This window comes from Petaurus breviceps, unplaced genomic scaffold (genome assembly GCF_028583685.1).
Source record: "Petaurus breviceps papuanus isolate PSGF00001 unplaced genomic scaffold, PetGlider_PUasm1.0 151, whole genome shotgun sequence".
NCBI classification, from domain to species: domain Eukaryota; kingdom Metazoa; phylum Chordata; class Mammalia; order Diprotodontia; family Petauridae; genus Petaurus; species Petaurus breviceps.
The window spans coordinates 16,144,840-16,161,757 of NW_027185712.1; the positions used below are offsets into that span (position 1 = coordinate 16,144,840).

The following is a 16,918-nucleotide window of genomic DNA, read 5'->3' on the forward strand; positions in this document are numbered from 1 at the left end:
CTTCCTCCTCCTCCTTTTTCCTCTAGTACTCTCTAGACCAGACCTCCAGAGACCATGTCCCCCTCCTGGAGGGAGTTCATCTGCTCAGCTTTGGAGCTCTGCTCCAGGTCTGAACTGCCCTGATTGATGAATGAGAACAAATTTACCTAATCCCTTCTATGTAGCCAGATTCAGAGAGCTAACCATTTTCAAAGGAACTACATTTACATGGGTTAATTCTGTTCTACAACTGGAAGACTTATAACTGAGATAGGTCTAAATACCACCCAATGCTGGTCTGTTTTTCAGAAAGCTTGAGTCTCAGGGCAGCAGGGGAACCAGATTGTCAGAACAGAAGGGGACTCCCATCTATCAGGTACTCGAATCTCTAGGGTACAAAGGGACTAGAGGACTTTGTTTCCTGGGATTATGAAATTGGCAGCCTAGGGTTCCCAGTGTTTCATCCCTTGATATCTTGGGATGTGGCTTCAGAGCTGTCTTTGCACATGAGCTCAGCCAGCTTTGAGGTCCCAGTTGTCCTATTCATTATCTGTTACCACCTGGCCCCAGTGCTAATAACTAGGGTTGATTTATGGAGTCTTTCTCCCAAGATGCCAATAGAATTTATGCTGCTTCAAGAGGTAGAAACAGCAGACAGGCTGAGTGAGTAGCTTTCTCTCCTTGAAGTCTTCTTCTAGCTCTATGCTCTCTTCTAGGGGTAGCTTCACCAGAAGTAACCCAAGGTTTCTATCTTCCCTATACTGGATTGTGGGTCTTTCTCAGTTTCCTCATCTGTAAAATGAGCTGGAGAAAGAAATGGCAAACAACTCCAGTATCTTTGCCAAGAAAACCCCAAATGGGGTCATGAAGAGTTGGACACGACTGAAACAATTCAACAACAACAATATTAACAACACCCCATGGAGACTTATTTATGTCTTGAAATTTGAGGCATTTCTCATATGGCTCCTTCCCCATTGTGGTAGGAGTACTGAATGTCCAGTAGTCCTTTTAAATTGAATGTGTCCAAAACCAAATTTATCATTTTTCTCCCTAAACCATTCTCTATTCCTAATTTCCCTAGTACTGTTGAGGGCACCACCATCCTCCCAGTCACTCAGTCTCAAAACCTAAAGTCATTCTCAACTCCTCAGTCTCTCTTCCCTCTCCCCCCACTCAAGTCCTAATATCCCTGGTATATGCTCCCCTTGCCTCTACCACTGCAATAACTGTGGTCCAGGCCTTCACTTCACATCTGACCTGGTGCAAAAGCCTCTCACTTGGTCTCTCTGCCTCTAGTTTCTTCCCACATCAGTCCATCCTCCAACTCAACTGCCAAATTGATGTTCTGAAAGTGCAAGTCCGACCATATCACCTCACCTAGTCAACAAACTCCAGTGACTCTCTATTGCTGCCAGGATCAAAACTCAAATCCTGTGTTTTGATTTTTAAACTCTTCCACGACCCCTTCCTACCTTTCTGTTCTCCCCACACAGGATACTCCATCTCCTGAGTCATTATGTTTTCCTCATGCCTGGAATTCTTTCCCTCATCTCTGACTTCTGGCTTCCTTTAAGTCTTTGCTAATGCCCCACCATCTACAAAAATCCTTTCTCAGTCCTTAATTTTAGGGCCTTCTCTCTATCCCCATTTTATTTCATTTTTTCATTTTTAATACTTTATTCTCTCTCTCTCTCTCTCTTTTTGCTCTCTGGAGGGGGAGGGCAGGGCAATTGGGATTAAGTGACTTGCCCAAGGTTACATGGCTAGTAAGTGTTAAGTGTCTGAGGCTGGATTTGAACTCAGGTCCTCCTGACTCCGGGGCCAGTGCTCTATTCACTGTGCCACCTAGCTGCCCCTTAATATTTTATTCTTTCCCCAATTGCATGTAAAAACAATTTTTAACATTTGTTTTTTTTTTTAATTTTAAGCTCCAGATTCTATCCTTCCTTTCTTTCCTTTCCCCCTCCCTGAGGTAATAAGCAATCTGATATAGGTTAAATATGTTCATTCATGCAAAACATCTACTACCCTCATTTTATGCTGTTTATATCTTATTTTACATTGTTGTTTGTATGTTGTCTTCCCAATTAGACTGTGAGCTCCTTGAAAGCAGGGACTAATTTTTTGCCTTTATTTATATCCAAAGGCTTTAGCACAATGCTGGTAACATAGTAGGCACTTAAATGTTAATAGACTGAGTGACCTTGATACAAAGTTCTTCCCTTTTAAACCCTCACTCTTAGTCTATCCTTACTTCTGTCTTGACACTATCTGTGATTGATGGATTCATGCACACAGCACCCTTCACCCTGGAATCCTTGACCCCTTGTCCTATGTTGCTTATGCCTTGCCTTAGCTTACCCCAACCATTTTCTGCTTCAGTTCTTATACTGCTGAAACCAGCTGTAGAATCCCATACAACCATATCTGATGGGACCTACTACAGTTTATCTGATCTCAACCGGGACTTCACTGCTGCACAGCAATCTTTTTATTTTTCTCTGATGTAGTATCACACTTTCCCATAACAGGTATTCCAGACCTCCCTTTCTCTCCTAAAGCCTGATGCACCCCTTCTCTGACCTCTCCCCACCGATAAAGGACCTTACCTCCTACTTTACTGAGAAAATAGAGGCCATGAACCATGAGCTCCATCTTTTCCCTTAACACTGCACCTCAAAATCCCTTTGCATTATCCCCCCTTCTCTTCTTTGATCCAGCCTCTATTTAAGAGGTCACCCTTCTCCTGGCCAAGCTTAATCTCTCTACCTTTACCCTTGACCCCTTCCCTTCCTTTCCTCTTTAGAAACTTACCTCCTCAATCATTCCCTCTATTATTCATTTTCAACCTCTCCTTATTACCTGGCCTCTTTCCCTGTTGCTGAAGTTTTCCTCCATCCTTAAAAAACCTTCACTTGATTCTGCCAACCCACATGCTATCATCCTATATCTTGTCTCCCTTTCACAGCCAAAATCCTAGAAGAAATTATCTGTGACTGTCGATTTCATTTTCCCCACTTCTCAGTCACTTCTCAACCCTTTAAAACTGACTTATGACACCATAACTCTAATGAAAATTCTCTCTCTGAGGTTATCAATGTAAGCAATGGACCAGGTTAAATCTGGAAGAGTTTCTCAAGGATCTCTTTATGTTACTTGATTTGCCCCCACATGGAGTTTCCTCCTGGAAACTCAGTATATAAAAACCTCATTTTTAGGTCTTTACTGATGAAAGGTTTAGTTACTTGCTATTCTCTAGGGCCATATGCTTGATCCTTTTCTCTCCAAGAGTCTAGACTCTCCAGTACTCACCACCATCTCTCTAGAAGACACTATCCCAGAACTCTCCGAGAACTCAGCACTGTCCAGGAAATTCCCTTACCTCTTTTTGGAAAGCTTGGTTGTCCACTCCATCACATGGTTGAGAGGCTCATTTCTGTTTCTCACTGACCCTTGCTGGACACATTCTTTTAAGCATTTGCAGCTCTGATGTTACTCTGTCCCTGGCAACTCAAAGCTGCCATTAGGGTTGACGGGAGATTGTGAGGATGCATAAACTTACTCTTCCTCTCTCCAACTTAAGATCTAGGTCTAATTTTAGCTCTCCAGTGGCTCTGTCTCTCCAACTACCTGAGGTTCAGGAACCATTCCCTTTTATAGATCCAATAAAAAGACTGGCAAATCAAATTACTGCCTTCCTCCTTTCAGCTCCTCCTAGATTTAATAACTCATCCTTAATGACATGATAATTTAATGAGATGGGTCCACAAGTACCTAGGTCCAGGATAAAAATCAGTCAATGTAAGACCAGGGGATAGACCTGGGGATACAAAGATAAAGCTCAGACAGTCCCTGCTCTGAAGCAGCTTATGTTTTGTCAGGAGAAACAATATACACATAAATGAATATACACAAAATATTTACGAGATAAATTTTTTTGAGGGCATGGCACAAACAGCTGGAATCAATCAACAAACAATCAGGAAAAGCTTTGTTTAGAAGGTAGTACTTTAGTAAAGATGTCCTTGACCACTCAGCAAGGTGACAACCCTTTCAAATAAGGGCCTCCTTTCTTTAACATCTTCATATAGAGCAGGATTCCTGATGAGTTCTCTATGGCATTGGTTCCCAATCTGGGTATGCATACTCACAAGAGGTATGAGAAGCTTATCAAAGGGGGGGTTAACAATAATAATTATATTATTTAATATAGCAATATTAAATTTAATACATAAAGTATTATTAAAAATATCTAATATTTATATAATGCTTCAAGTTTTGCAAAGTACATTATGTATGTTATCTCATTTGATCTTTACCCCAGTCCTTTGAGTGTTATAATTATCCCCATTTTACAAATGATGACACTGAATCTGAGAGAGGTTTAGGTACTTGCCCAGGGTTACACATCTAGTGAGTGACTGAAGGAGGATTTGAACTGAGGTCTTCTTAACTCCAAGTCCAGTATTCTTAATATTATCTTATTGAAATATTCAACAAATATTAATGTTAGTGAAAAAAATAGTACCAAATAAAGTTTTCTTTATGAAAAAATGAGCCTCTTTAATTTATTATGAGCACATGCAGGGTACACTCTCTAATTCAGTGGTGTCAAACTCAAACAGAAACAAATCCTATGGGTCAGCATATTAACTTAGAAAACCTTAAATTAACGTTGTCTATATATTTTTATATATTTTGTTAAACATTTCCTACTACATTTTTTTTTAAGCAATTGGGGTTAAGCAACTTGCTCAAGGTTACATGGCCAGTTATTTCTGGGTGTGGTGCTGAGTATCTAAGCCCGGATTTGATCCAGGTCATCCTGACACTGGAACCGATGCTCTTACTCGCTGAGCCACCTGGCTGCCCCTTCCTACTACATTTTAATCTATTTCCAGTCAAACTGGGGAATTTTGCAGGCTACTCACAGTAACAGGCCATGAGTTTGACCTCTTTGTCTTAATTGATTTCTTTTTATTTGCATTTAAGTGAGGGAGGACTGTGCAATAGGACACTTTGGCCTAGTCATGGTATTACCTCCCTGATGTCATGGTCCTCTTCAAGAACATCCTCTGTGAGTAGAAAAGGAGTTGCCCCACTGGGGACCCAATTGGAACTGGCCAATCCAGCTGGGCAACACAACCTTCCTTCTTTCTTTCCTCCCTCCTTCCCTCCCTCCCTCCCTCTCTTCTTTCCTTCCTTCCTTCCTTCCTGAGAAGGGGCCTCCCAAATCAGGAAATGCAAGGAGAAATGTTGATTCCGGTAGGGCCACTCATACCAGGGAATAAACTTGTTAGACTTGTTCTTCTTGCTAGAAGGAATGTCAGCACATTCCTTCCTCACCCTGACTTCCTGGTGACCTTTAAGAATCTTGACCATCCCCCCTGACCCCTATAGAATTGGCGCCAAGCCACTATCTCTAAAAGCTCATACTTGTCTGTCACCCAATCCCTGACCTTTGTGTTTCCCGCTCTCCCCAAGAACTGTATAAAAGAACGCCCGAGAAGACACTCGGGGTCCTCCATCTTAAGTGTATGGTTGGACCCGGGTTCGAACTCGTGAATAAATGTTTGTCTTCTTTGTCAGTCTTGTAGTCTCTGTTCTTTTCCCTTGGTACCACGTTTCACTTCCTTCCTTCCTTCCTTCCTTCCTTCCTTCCTTCCTTCCTTCCTTCCTTCCTTCCTTCCTTCCTTCCTTCCTTCCTTCCTCCCTCCCTCCCTCCCTTCCTTCCTTCTTCCCTTTTTTTTGTTCCTTCTGTTCTCTTCCCTCTGTTCACATAGGGTATCATACACTATTTGCTCTGGCCAGAGGGAATGAACATTTTGATCCCTGAAACCTTTTTTCTTAAGGATCAACCTTAAACCCAAATCACTATGGCTCATATAGATTGGTCAACAAAAGGTCCCAGGTCAACTTCTACTTGATTGTTTAGGTCCTGATTGGCTCAGAGTGAATGTAAATACCAGTTTTTCTGTTTTGGTAGAAACCCCGAGGGCCTTCCCCTCTTGGATTGATTTTTTTTAACTAGGTAAAGAGGCCATTCTTTGCCTCATTTCTTACCTACCCTTAATCATTGAACTGGTGATTTCCCAGTCAAACTGAGACCTCAGAAAGGCCTTAGCTTAAAAAGGCTGAGGTATCCTACTGCATCCAGTCATCCTGATCTGTATCTCACCACTGTACGACTGGACAACCAGATGGCTCTGGAGGACAAAGTGAGGCTGGTGACTCTGCACAGCCCTCCGTCACTTAAATCCAATTCACTGGCATGTCCTGGTATGTCATGATATGTCTGATATCATGGTCCTCTTCAAGAATGAAGGACCAACAACAATTTATTTTTATATTGAATAAGGGGTACAGGAAGGTTTACTCAAAGTCAAGGCTTACTTGGGACTGAAAAAGTTTGGGAACCTCTGCTGGATACCAAGAATAAACAACAAATTCTGTGACCTCTACATTCTCCTTTATCTCTCTGTACTGTTGACCACCTCCTCCTCTTTTATATTCTATCTTCCCTTGGTTTTGTGACACTATTCTCATTCTCATTTCTCTTCCCAATTTTTCTTCCACTTCTCTTACTTGATTTTCAAAATCCTTTTTTTTTTTTTTAAGCAATAGGGGTTAAGTAACTTGCTCAAGGTTACACGGCCAGTTATTTCTGGGTGTGGTGCTGAGTGTCTGAGCCCGGGATTTGATCTCCAGGTCATCCCAACACTGGAGCCAGTGCTCTTACTCGCTGAGCCACCTGGCCACCCTCAAAATCCTTCTTGAGCTCCTCCATGGCCTGCAACCAATTCATATTTTTCTTGGAAGCTTTTGATGCAGGAGTTTTGACTTTGTTGTCTTCTTTTGGTTCTATGTTTTGATCCTCTTTGTCCCCCAAAAAGGATTCTATGGTCTGATTGTGCTTCCTCTGTTTGCTCATCTTGTCAACCAATTACTTGACTTTTGAGCTCTTTGCAATGGTAGAACTCTGCTTCCAAAGTGGAGAGACCTGTGTCCCAAATTGCTGGGGTTTTCACAGGTGTTGTCAGAGCAATGAGGAGGGCACCCTTTCTACAGCCACCACAGCCTCTGGCACACTAGTGTTCCTCACCCCAGGACCACCACCCAAGACTGTGACCCAGATGCAAGCAGGTCAAAGCAAGAGTGATTAACCTCTGAATGGTTGCTTGGTCCCCCTAGGATCTGCAGGCCAGGAGTTCCACAGGCAGTCATGCAGCAGCAGCCACTGTAGTGCAGTGCATCTCTCACCCCAGGGGCAGGGGCCAGACCATGTTCTTCTCTCACCCTGGATCAAAAGGGTTTCCTACAGCACCACACCCAGAAATAACTGGCCGTGTAACCTTGAGCAAGTTACTTAACCCCGATTGCTTAAAAAAAAAAAAGGGTTCCCTACTGACCTTTTACTTTCTCTTTGGCATTTATGGGTTTAGAATTCTGGAAACTGCCACAGCTGGTGGTGATTCACTCTCCTGAAGTCTGCACTGGCTGGTCTGAGCTGCTGGTTGGGGCAGCCCTGGGTCTGGGGCTGCACAACTCATGTGGGACTGCACTTAGCTCCTACCTTGGTGTGATAGACCCTGCCTGTTGGTCTGCCAGGCTGTCTTCAGTAGGAGATTTGTTTCTCTCTGTCACTTTGTGGGTTCTATAGCTCTAAAATTTGTTTAGAGTAATTTTTTTACAGATATTGGAGGTGGTTGGAGCAGGAGCTCATGCAAGTTCCTGCTTTTACTCCACCCCCCTGACACTATTCTTTACTGGTTGTCCTCTCACCTCTCTGACCACTCTTCCTCAGTTTCTTTTGCTGCTTTGTCATCTATATTGTAGCATGCATAGTTGCCCCCTAAGATTCTGTCTCTACATTCTCATTTCTTCTTTTCTCTTTCTACACTAAATCTTTATGATCTCATTAACTCTTAAGGATTCAAGGATCATCTCTGTGCCTCCAGCCTCAGTCTTTCTCTTGAACTCCAGTCCTGAATCACAATGTTGCTTCCTGGTTATCTACACCTGGAAGTTTCAACATCATCTCAGTCTGAATATGTCCAAAGTGGAAGTCATTAGCTTCCCTCCTAAAGTGACCTTCCTTCAAATTTTGCTATTTATGTTGAGAAAACCACCATTCTTCTAGTCACTCAGGTTCGCAAAATACAAGTGACCATCTGATCAATGCTCAAGTCTTGTCAAATCTGCCTCCACAACATTTTTTTTTTGCATCTCTCATCTTCTCTCCACTCCTAGAGCCCTCTTCCCTTTGCCAAGTCCTTATCATTCACCTGGACTATTGAAAGAGCCTCTGAATTAATTTCCCTCTATTCACTCTTTAATCCATTCTCCACACAGCTGCCAAATGAATATCCCCAAAACACAGATCTAGCTGTTTAAAGATCTTCAATGGTTCTCTATTACCTTTGGAATAAAATATAACTCACCCTGGTATCTAAAGCAGTCTGTATTCCTGCTTATCCCTGCCTTACCAGTCTTATTTCATAATACTCCTTTTCACATACTCTACACTACCCAAACTGGAATACTCAGTATTTTCTTTTTGCTTTTTTGCGAGGGCAATTGGGGTTAAGCGACTTTCCCAAGGTCACACGGCTAGTTTTGTGTGTGTGTGTGTGTGTGTGTGTGTGTGTGTGTGTGTGAAGTGTCTGAGGCCAGATTTGAACTCAGGTCCTCCTGACTCCAGGGCCGGTGCTCTATTCACTGCGCCATCTAGCTGCCCTGATATTCAGTATTTTCTAATCTCCATATTTCATCTCTTCTATCCATGCCTTCGTTCCTCTTCCCTTCAATGTCTTCTTACCTCTGCCTCTTAGACTCCCAATTTCCTTCAAGGTTTCCCTCAGATGATGTCTTTTATGGGAAGGGGTTTTCTTAATTCCTCAAATTATCTTCTATTTACATACCTGTGCACATGGTGTATCCTCCCACTCTCTTGAGACTGTAAGGTCCTTGAGGACAGGGGATGATATTCATCTTTGTCTTTGTAGCTCTAGGGTCTAGTGCACTGCCTGGTACATTGTAGGTTCTTAATTTATGTAGAATTGAGTTGAAATGAAATGAGGACATTCTTCAGCTCTAATGATCTCCTTAAATTGTCTCTTTTCCCAGATGAACATGCATAATTGCTTCAGGCAGTGCTTATATGGAGAAGTCTTGCTACCCTGTACCATCTCTGTTCCTATCCCTTAGTTGCTCTCTTGCTGATCAATGTCTTCCCTAAAAAGTTGCTCCCAGAACTGACTACAGTACTTGCCATCTGATTAAGGTAATGATGACGATAATAAGAGCTCACATTAGGTATTTATTTAAGGTTTGCAAAGTATCTTACATATATCTTGTGTAATTTGGTCCTCACAATAACCCTGTGAAGCAATTATTATTATCTCTATTATACAGACGAAGAAATTTCATGAATAAATGACAAAATATTTACTATAAATGTGCTAGGTACCGTGCTAATCACTGAGGATGCAAACAGAAGCAAGATAGTTCCTGCCTTCAAGGAACTTACGTTCTAATAGCAAAAGCCAACACAAAAAGGTGGGCACCTGGCAATATGATTTGGACATTGCTAACAGCTGGTATAGAGGTTTAATTCTGGTTTAATTTAATAAGTGAAAAACTCATCTTTCAGAGCCCAGGATCCCAGGGGAAGAGTCCTTTGACAAGGTTAAGTGACTTGTCTAGAGTCACACAGCATCTAGGTCTCAGAAGAAGAATTTGAACGAAGACCAATGCTCTTTCCACTATATCCTACTTCCTCTCTTGCAGGAGTACTGCCTTCTCTGCTGTGGATACATTGTTTAGCCTCAGGATTTTTCTGACTGCCATGTAACAGATGACTCATACTGAGACGGCTGTCTACAAAAATCTCCAGGTTTCACAGGACTTGCTTGCTAACCGTACCTCCCACAGTGAAGTTGATTTTTTGCACTCAAGTGTAAAACTTCACATTTATCCCATTAAATTTCATCTTATTCAATTTGGCACATTATTCAAGCCTGTACAGATCTCTTGGGATTCTCTGTTATCTGATGTGTTAGCTGCTTTCCCAGCTTCATGTCAAATTTGACAAGCATGCTATGGCTTTATACAAAGTCATTAACAAAAAGGTTGAATGACACAGGACAAGAACAGACCCCTGGAAAACTCCACTCGAGACCTTCCTCTTGCAAGTATTCCCTCCACCATTTTAAAATTTCAATGTTTTCCCCAAACCAAAATTTATATGTAGTATCTATTTCCTTTGCAAGTTAGAGTCAATTAAAAAATCAGTGTCATTCCATAAATTTATTAATGAGTTCAACCCTCCTAACTCCTGACTTGGGATAACTGGAAGTTTCCCAGTGAGTTTTCAGAGTGGGCTCTTATTGGCTTGGTGAAATGTAAACAATGTTAAATAAACATTATATGATGAAAGTTACAAAACAGAGAAAGTTCATCTGAAATCCTAGAAAGCTAAAAAACAATCTGCTTTTTCTCTCTTGAAATGAAACCAAAGAACTGTACAAAATGCTAAACTGGGAAAAAAAAAGATACCCTCTAACATCCCGCAAGGATTATAGTAGCCTTTGAATACATGGTTTTGAATTCAATGCCAAACCTTCAAAACCTTTCCAGCGAAATGGAGAGGTTAACTTGGCTTGGCCTACTCTGAGCTAACTTTCATATGAGTCAAGTTAGGTTAACGGGAAATTCCTTTTGCTCTACTGAACCGATTCTTAATATCATCCTGTGCTCAACGCTGTTACAATTCTTGATGTGCTGTGTGTTCAAACAGTAAACACTTATGACATTTGCTGTCCATCCAGAAGGATGGAGCTCCATGTTATGGCAGACACAGCAGAAGCAGGTGGAAGCCAAGGTCTTACCTTCATCCCACCTCAGATCATGGTGGTGATTATCTTTAAAGGCCCAGGGACAATAAATAAGAGTAATGTTTGTACATCAGAGGTAGAAACCTCTCCAGAGAACATCTAGTCCAATCCATATTTGAATGGCAATCTTCTATAGAACATTCCCAAGGAGAGATCATCTAGACTTTGTTTGAAAACCTCTAGTGAGGGGGAAACCCATTAATGATGCCCAAGTCAACCCATTTCTTTTTATTTTAAATTTAAAAGTTTTTAAAAAATTTTAAGCCCATTTCTTTTTTGCATAGCTCTAATGTTTTAGGAAGCTTTTTCTTATATAGAGCCAAAATCTTTCTTCTGCAACCCTTTGTTCTTATTTCTGCTCTCTAGGTACAAGCAATATCTAAATATTCTTCCACACTGTAGCTTTTCAAATACTTGAAGACAACTTTCCTGTCTCATTTATGCCTCCTCTTCTTGGGGCTGAATGTCCTCAGTTCATTCAATTGATCCTTATATGGTATATTCCTCAGTCCTCTCACCATCTCCTCATGATCTTCATTTGGACATGATCCAGTTAATCAATCTTTTTAATTGTGGTATCCAGAACTGAATACATATCCCAGATGTAGCCTGACCAGGACAAAGGACAGAGGGACTACCTCATCCCATGTCTCAGACTCTAGACCACAAAGCAGCCAATGATGCCCATGGCCATATCCAGTCTCTAGGGCAGGGAACCCTGGTAAGCCTTGGATCAGCTAAGTTTGGTATCAGATCTGTCTGAAGGATGATCTAGTCCTTGATGCTAGACTCTTCATGCCAGTGGAGAGATTAGGGATATTTATGACATTTATATGTCCTGAAGAGATTGATACGTAGATTCAACTTTTTGTCAAAAGTGGTTATTTGAGGAAAGATGGGAACAGGCACCCCCTTTCATTTTGCTTTTTTTCTTTAGAGTATCTTGAATCTGAAATAAATCTTGAGTATATGTGTGTGTATACATAATACACAAATCTATCTATCTAATCATAGGACCAAAGAATTTTGGGACCTTAAGGACCAACATTTTCATTTTAAATATGAAGAGACTGAGGCCCAGAGAAATAAAGTGATTTGTTCAAGGTACCATAGTTTGAGTAGAAAAACAGTGATCTGAAACCAGGCCCCCTGATTTTTTGATCCAATGCACTTTTCACCACATCAAAAATTTATGTCATCAATACCTTACACCAGAAAATTTGGCACCCCTTTTCTCCTCTAGTTTCCTGGGTTGTCATATTTGAGCACTCCTGACAGCTGAAGAGAGTGTCTTGAGAAACTCAGCACCAACAAGGTATTTGACCCAGGTCAAATCCTACTTCCTCCAGGAAGTCCACCTATATTATTACCCTTCCCATTCCACCATTGAAGTTAACCCCTTCTGTCGAAAACCTTATGGTCCAAGTAAGCTTTTCGACAGCAGCAGTTATGTCCTAATACTACCTTCGTATTCTTTGCCCATATAGTTCAGCACTGAGCACATAGTCTATATTTGTAAAAAGAATTGCCCCTTTTGTTGTTAACCGTTTGGTTGCTGAGAGAGAAAAGGAATATTTGTGGAAGGAAATTGACAAAATCCGCTTGTGAAGAAAGTCTCTCGAGCATAAAGTGGAAAGACAGACAGTCATGACTGCTGGGTAGGGAACAGCGACTCTGATGAATGAATGTACTGAGAGGACCTGTTTGAGATGATGACCAGCAGCAGGGCATTTCAATCCATCGGCTCATTTGCATGTGACTTTTTATTTTTTAAGGTTTCCAAGTTTATAACTCATATAATTATTAGTCAAACAATTGTTTTGGGGACACGGAAAGATTACATAAGGACTGTGGGGTTCATTCCTGACAGAAAGATGAATTTCTTGAATTTTGCCTTATAAGGTAAAGATGAGTCGCCGACAGCCCTCCCCTCTGTCTAACCACCCCACAGGTTCTGATTTGAAGCTGGTTACACAGCCAGCAGCAGAAGAAGCTTCTTGAAAAGATGGGAAGAGTAGTTGGGAGGCCAGCAGAAGGAGACGTTTTGAGAGTTATAGTAGACAGATGGAATAAGGAACTCAGTTGTGCAGGCCACTAGCCACCCTTTAGCTCAGAGGTTTTTAACCTTGGGTCTGTGAGTTTAAAGAAACAAACTACTTTCGATATAAACATTTCAAGCTGTGCTTTTTTTTTTTTTTGATAATCCTATGTGTTTTGTTTTATGTATTTAAAAGTGTTCTGGAAAGGGGCTTATAGGCTGCACCGCACTATCAAAGGTGTCCAGAGCACAAAAAGTTAAGAATCCATGCTTCAGCAGCTGTGCTGGGAGCCTTCTGATTGGAAAAGAGGCGTGGTCTTGCTGATTGGCTGGAGCAGCTGCTGAAAGATCATTGGTTAAGAGCTGAATCCTACTGCTTATTAGGGGAGCTGTCTTGCTGGTTGCTCTCCGAGGCCATCTCCAGCCCGAGAAAGGGGAAATTTCCGGGCGGTTGCCTCTGTTGCTCTCTACCGCCCTCTTCTGTTTTAGAGGGAGAAACAGCATGATGGGAAAGGCTTTGTATAATTTTGCTAAGGACTGAGTTGTAAAAAGACTGCACAGCTGATTGTTAAAGTTAACTCTCAGGGTTCTGTTGAGAAGAGCTCAGATATGTGAGTTCATGCAGTGTGCAATGTACTCGAAAGGATCAAGGACACAGAAGCCTGCGGTTCAGAGTGGAGAGTTCCCCTGGGCATAGGGGCTGTCCCCCTGTACTGTCTTCCCTGATAGCTTTTTCTAAGTGTGGGCATACTCTTCTCCACGAACACTGTTTGCATGATGAGAGAGTGTGACTTAAGGTACTGGAGGGCTATTATATATTATCTTGATCCTTGATCTGGCCTTCTATTAAACAAATACGCTGGTTTTCCATTAAGTGAATTACTATAGTTGCTTTTGCCTTATGTTTTATGTTAAGCACATCGGAAAGGTGGCTCAGGAGATAGTGTGGCAAATAGTTTATTCCGCTCCCTCCATCCCCCTTCCCCGTTACTCCTCCCCCTTCCCCAGGACCCTGAGGGTAGAGTACTGAGTCAGTGTCATTCATGGCTGAGATGCTTGTTGCTCTGGGAAAACCTCCAGACCTGCTGGGGTGAAATCAGGTTGGGGTGAATGAGCCAGTCTAGAGGGAGAGAAGTGGGGCATGAATTCCATGTTGGACACCGCACCTTCGGCTACACTCTGTGTGTGTGTGTGGGGGGGGGCGGGCTATAAACAAATAGCTGCTAATTGCTCCTTGATTCCCATTCAACTGCGCTGAAAGTCTGCACGCGGAGCTACTTTGAAGTTAATTTCAAGGTGGAAGAATATTAGGAAGGAGGGGAAGGGGTTTAGGAATGGTTGAAGGGAACCCAAACTCCGGCCTCTGATCTCAAACGGTTAATGACTATGCAAATGGGTGTTCCAACCTGGTGCCCTGACTGACTGGTATATCCAGCAATTACTAGGAGCTTCTATTATGGAAGCTGTGTTTATTTCTTCAAACAGGTTCCTGTTTGACACTAGAGTTATTATGCTTTGTCAAAAGAAAAGCTAAATCTGAAGCGGAAAAGTCATCCAATTCTCTCAGGAGGCTGGGATTGGAAATAATGTTTGCCAGGAAAAAAACATCATCTTGACTCTTCTTTTTAACTTGGCAGGGGCTGTCAGAGGTGTGGGTGCTGAGCTATTCCAAAGATGCCACTGGCACAATGCGAGATGGAGGCGATTGAGCTATTCAAGCCGTGACTCCTTTGAACCAAGATAGTGGGAGCTTATTATAAGGCATCATTTAATCTATTCCCTGGTGAAAGAAGGATGGCAGGCACTGTGACTCTTTTCTTTAGAAAATGCAAAAACAATGGATACATTTCCTCTTCCTTTCCTTGCTTATAATGTAGAGGAAAGTTTGCATGTCAAAACTACTAATGAATATTTTTTTCCTTAGTGACTCTATCCAAACTGCTAACAATGGACTAACCTCGGATGATGTGTTTAGCTTTGTGTTGCCTAGTTTATCTTTACAACAAACGTCATAGGATTCTAGAAATGGAAGAAAACTTGGAAATATCTGACTCATCCCTGTTGATGAGGAAACTAGGACCCAGAGAGGTTAAACTGCAGGGCTAGATTATGGTAATAACATCTTTATTAAAAACATATTAATACTATCTTTTGGATTTATGTCATCTTCATTTCCAGAGAACTAACCCTTGTAACCAAGAATAAAAAAAGAAAAAATAAAGTTCCACAAAACTAATCAATGCATCAATTGAATCTGACACTATACAAAGTGTTCTGTAGCCATAGCCCCACATTTTTGCAAAGAAACAAAGGAGGTGCATTTTCTCATTTCTTCTCTGGGGCCAAGATTGGTCATTATAATTATATGATGTTCAGTTTTGTGTTTTTTTCTTTAATTTGCATTTTTGTATTTACATAGTTGTCGTTATAATATTGTTTTCCTGGTTCTGCTTGCTTTGTGTGAGTTCATATAAGTCCTCTCATACTTCTCTGGATTCTTTATATTCATTGTTTCACAAAAGTGCAACAATATTTCATTATATTCCTGTACCAAAATTTGTTTAGCTGTTTCTTTATTACTGGCATCTACTCTGAGTAGAAGTGTTATTATCTTTTGTTTGTAGTGCAGAGAACTGTTGTTTAAAGCCAGATATGACCTGTCTACTAAGGCAAAGAGGGGTCATGATCCACATTTGCATTCACACTCCAAAGGTAGTGAAAAATCACAGAGATTTTGGAATACTGGAACATCTGACATTTTTGGGGCAGCCAGGGAGCACAGTGGATAGAATGCTGCTGAGTGTGAAGTCAGAAAGATCTTAGTTCAAATCCAACCTTAGACACTTACTAGGTGTGTGACCCTGGGCAAGTCACTTAACCTTGTTTATCTCAGTTTTCTCATCTGTAAAATGAGCTGGAGAAGGAAATGGCAAACTGATCCAGTATCTTCACCAAGAAAACCCCAAATGGGGTCCCTGTGAGTCTGAAGTGGCCAAACAACAAAAACAGAGAGTACTCTATCACTGGTCTCTGCATTTTTATATTGGCTCTCTCTCTTGCCTGGAATGCATTCTCTCCCTACTTTCCCCTCTAAAATACTTTATTTCCTTCAAAACTCAGCTTGGGTGACATTGACATCAGAGGCATACCATATGGGGGTCCATGCAGCAGCAACATTCCTGGAGTGAAAACCTAACCAAATTAAAATGTAATTGGGAAATATTTAACAAAATGAATAAAAATACAATACAACATAGATAACATGACATTTGAAACCAAGTCAAAATGTAACTTGCGGGGATCCATATGTACTGATTAGTGGTCCCACTTCTCTTTGGGTTTGACACCATCTTCTACATGAAGGTTTTCCTGATTCTCCCAGCTTCTAGTGCCTTCCCTTACAACCCCAACACTTACATCTATTTCATCCATAGTTAGCTATGTAGAAACTGTCTGTCCTTAGAGAACATAGACTCCTCAAGAAGATCTGTTTCATTTTTTGTGAATGCCTGCAACTGAGTTCATCACAAAAGAAGCAGGGAATAAATGCTTTCTGATTGTTAATCACATCTCAGTTCTTACCTAAGCTTTTAAGTTGACTTCTAAGGTCCTCTCTACCTTTAAATCCTGTGATGAGCTGGGCTAACTAGCACTTCTTGTCTGGCATTCCATTCCTGGCAGGCCCTCAGATGATATCCTTGCAATGCCATGGCTGGCTCTCTAAAGTAAATTACAGAGTAGTGGCTATCTGCTTTGTTAGTATAGGTCTCCTCAAGGGGAGTTCGCTACACCAATGAAATCACAGATCTGGAATCCAAAAATATCACATTTGTAGAGTGCTTTCAGGCATACCAAGGACTTTCCTAACAACAACCTTATGAGGCAAGTAGTACAAGAATATTATCGCCATTTTACAAATGAGGAAACTGAGGCCCAAGTTTAGTGGCTTACCTGGGGTCATATAAGTAGGAGGTGTCAGAACTGAGTCTTGAGGTCAAATCTT

The 16,918-nt window shown here is 41.4% G+C and overlaps 1 long non-coding RNA gene across 2 annotated transcripts in view; it reads left to right on the forward strand.

The window, feature by feature from the left end:
- LOC138153767 (uncharacterized) overlaps positions 1-15,420 on the forward strand; it is a 16,230-nt gene extending 810 nt beyond the window's left edge. Inside the window, exons 2-3 of one of the 2 annotated variants that reach the window (XR_011166447.1) lie at positions 9,109-9,265; positions 14,553-15,420. This is a non-coding gene — a long non-coding RNA (uncharacterized lncRNA). Of the gene's footprint in view, positions 1-9,108; positions 9,266-9,771; positions 9,995-14,552 lie in introns of those variants that run through there. The other variant, XR_011166448.1, reaches the window with a different exon arrangement.
- The last annotated feature ends 1,498 nt before the right edge of the window (positions 15,421-16,918 follow it).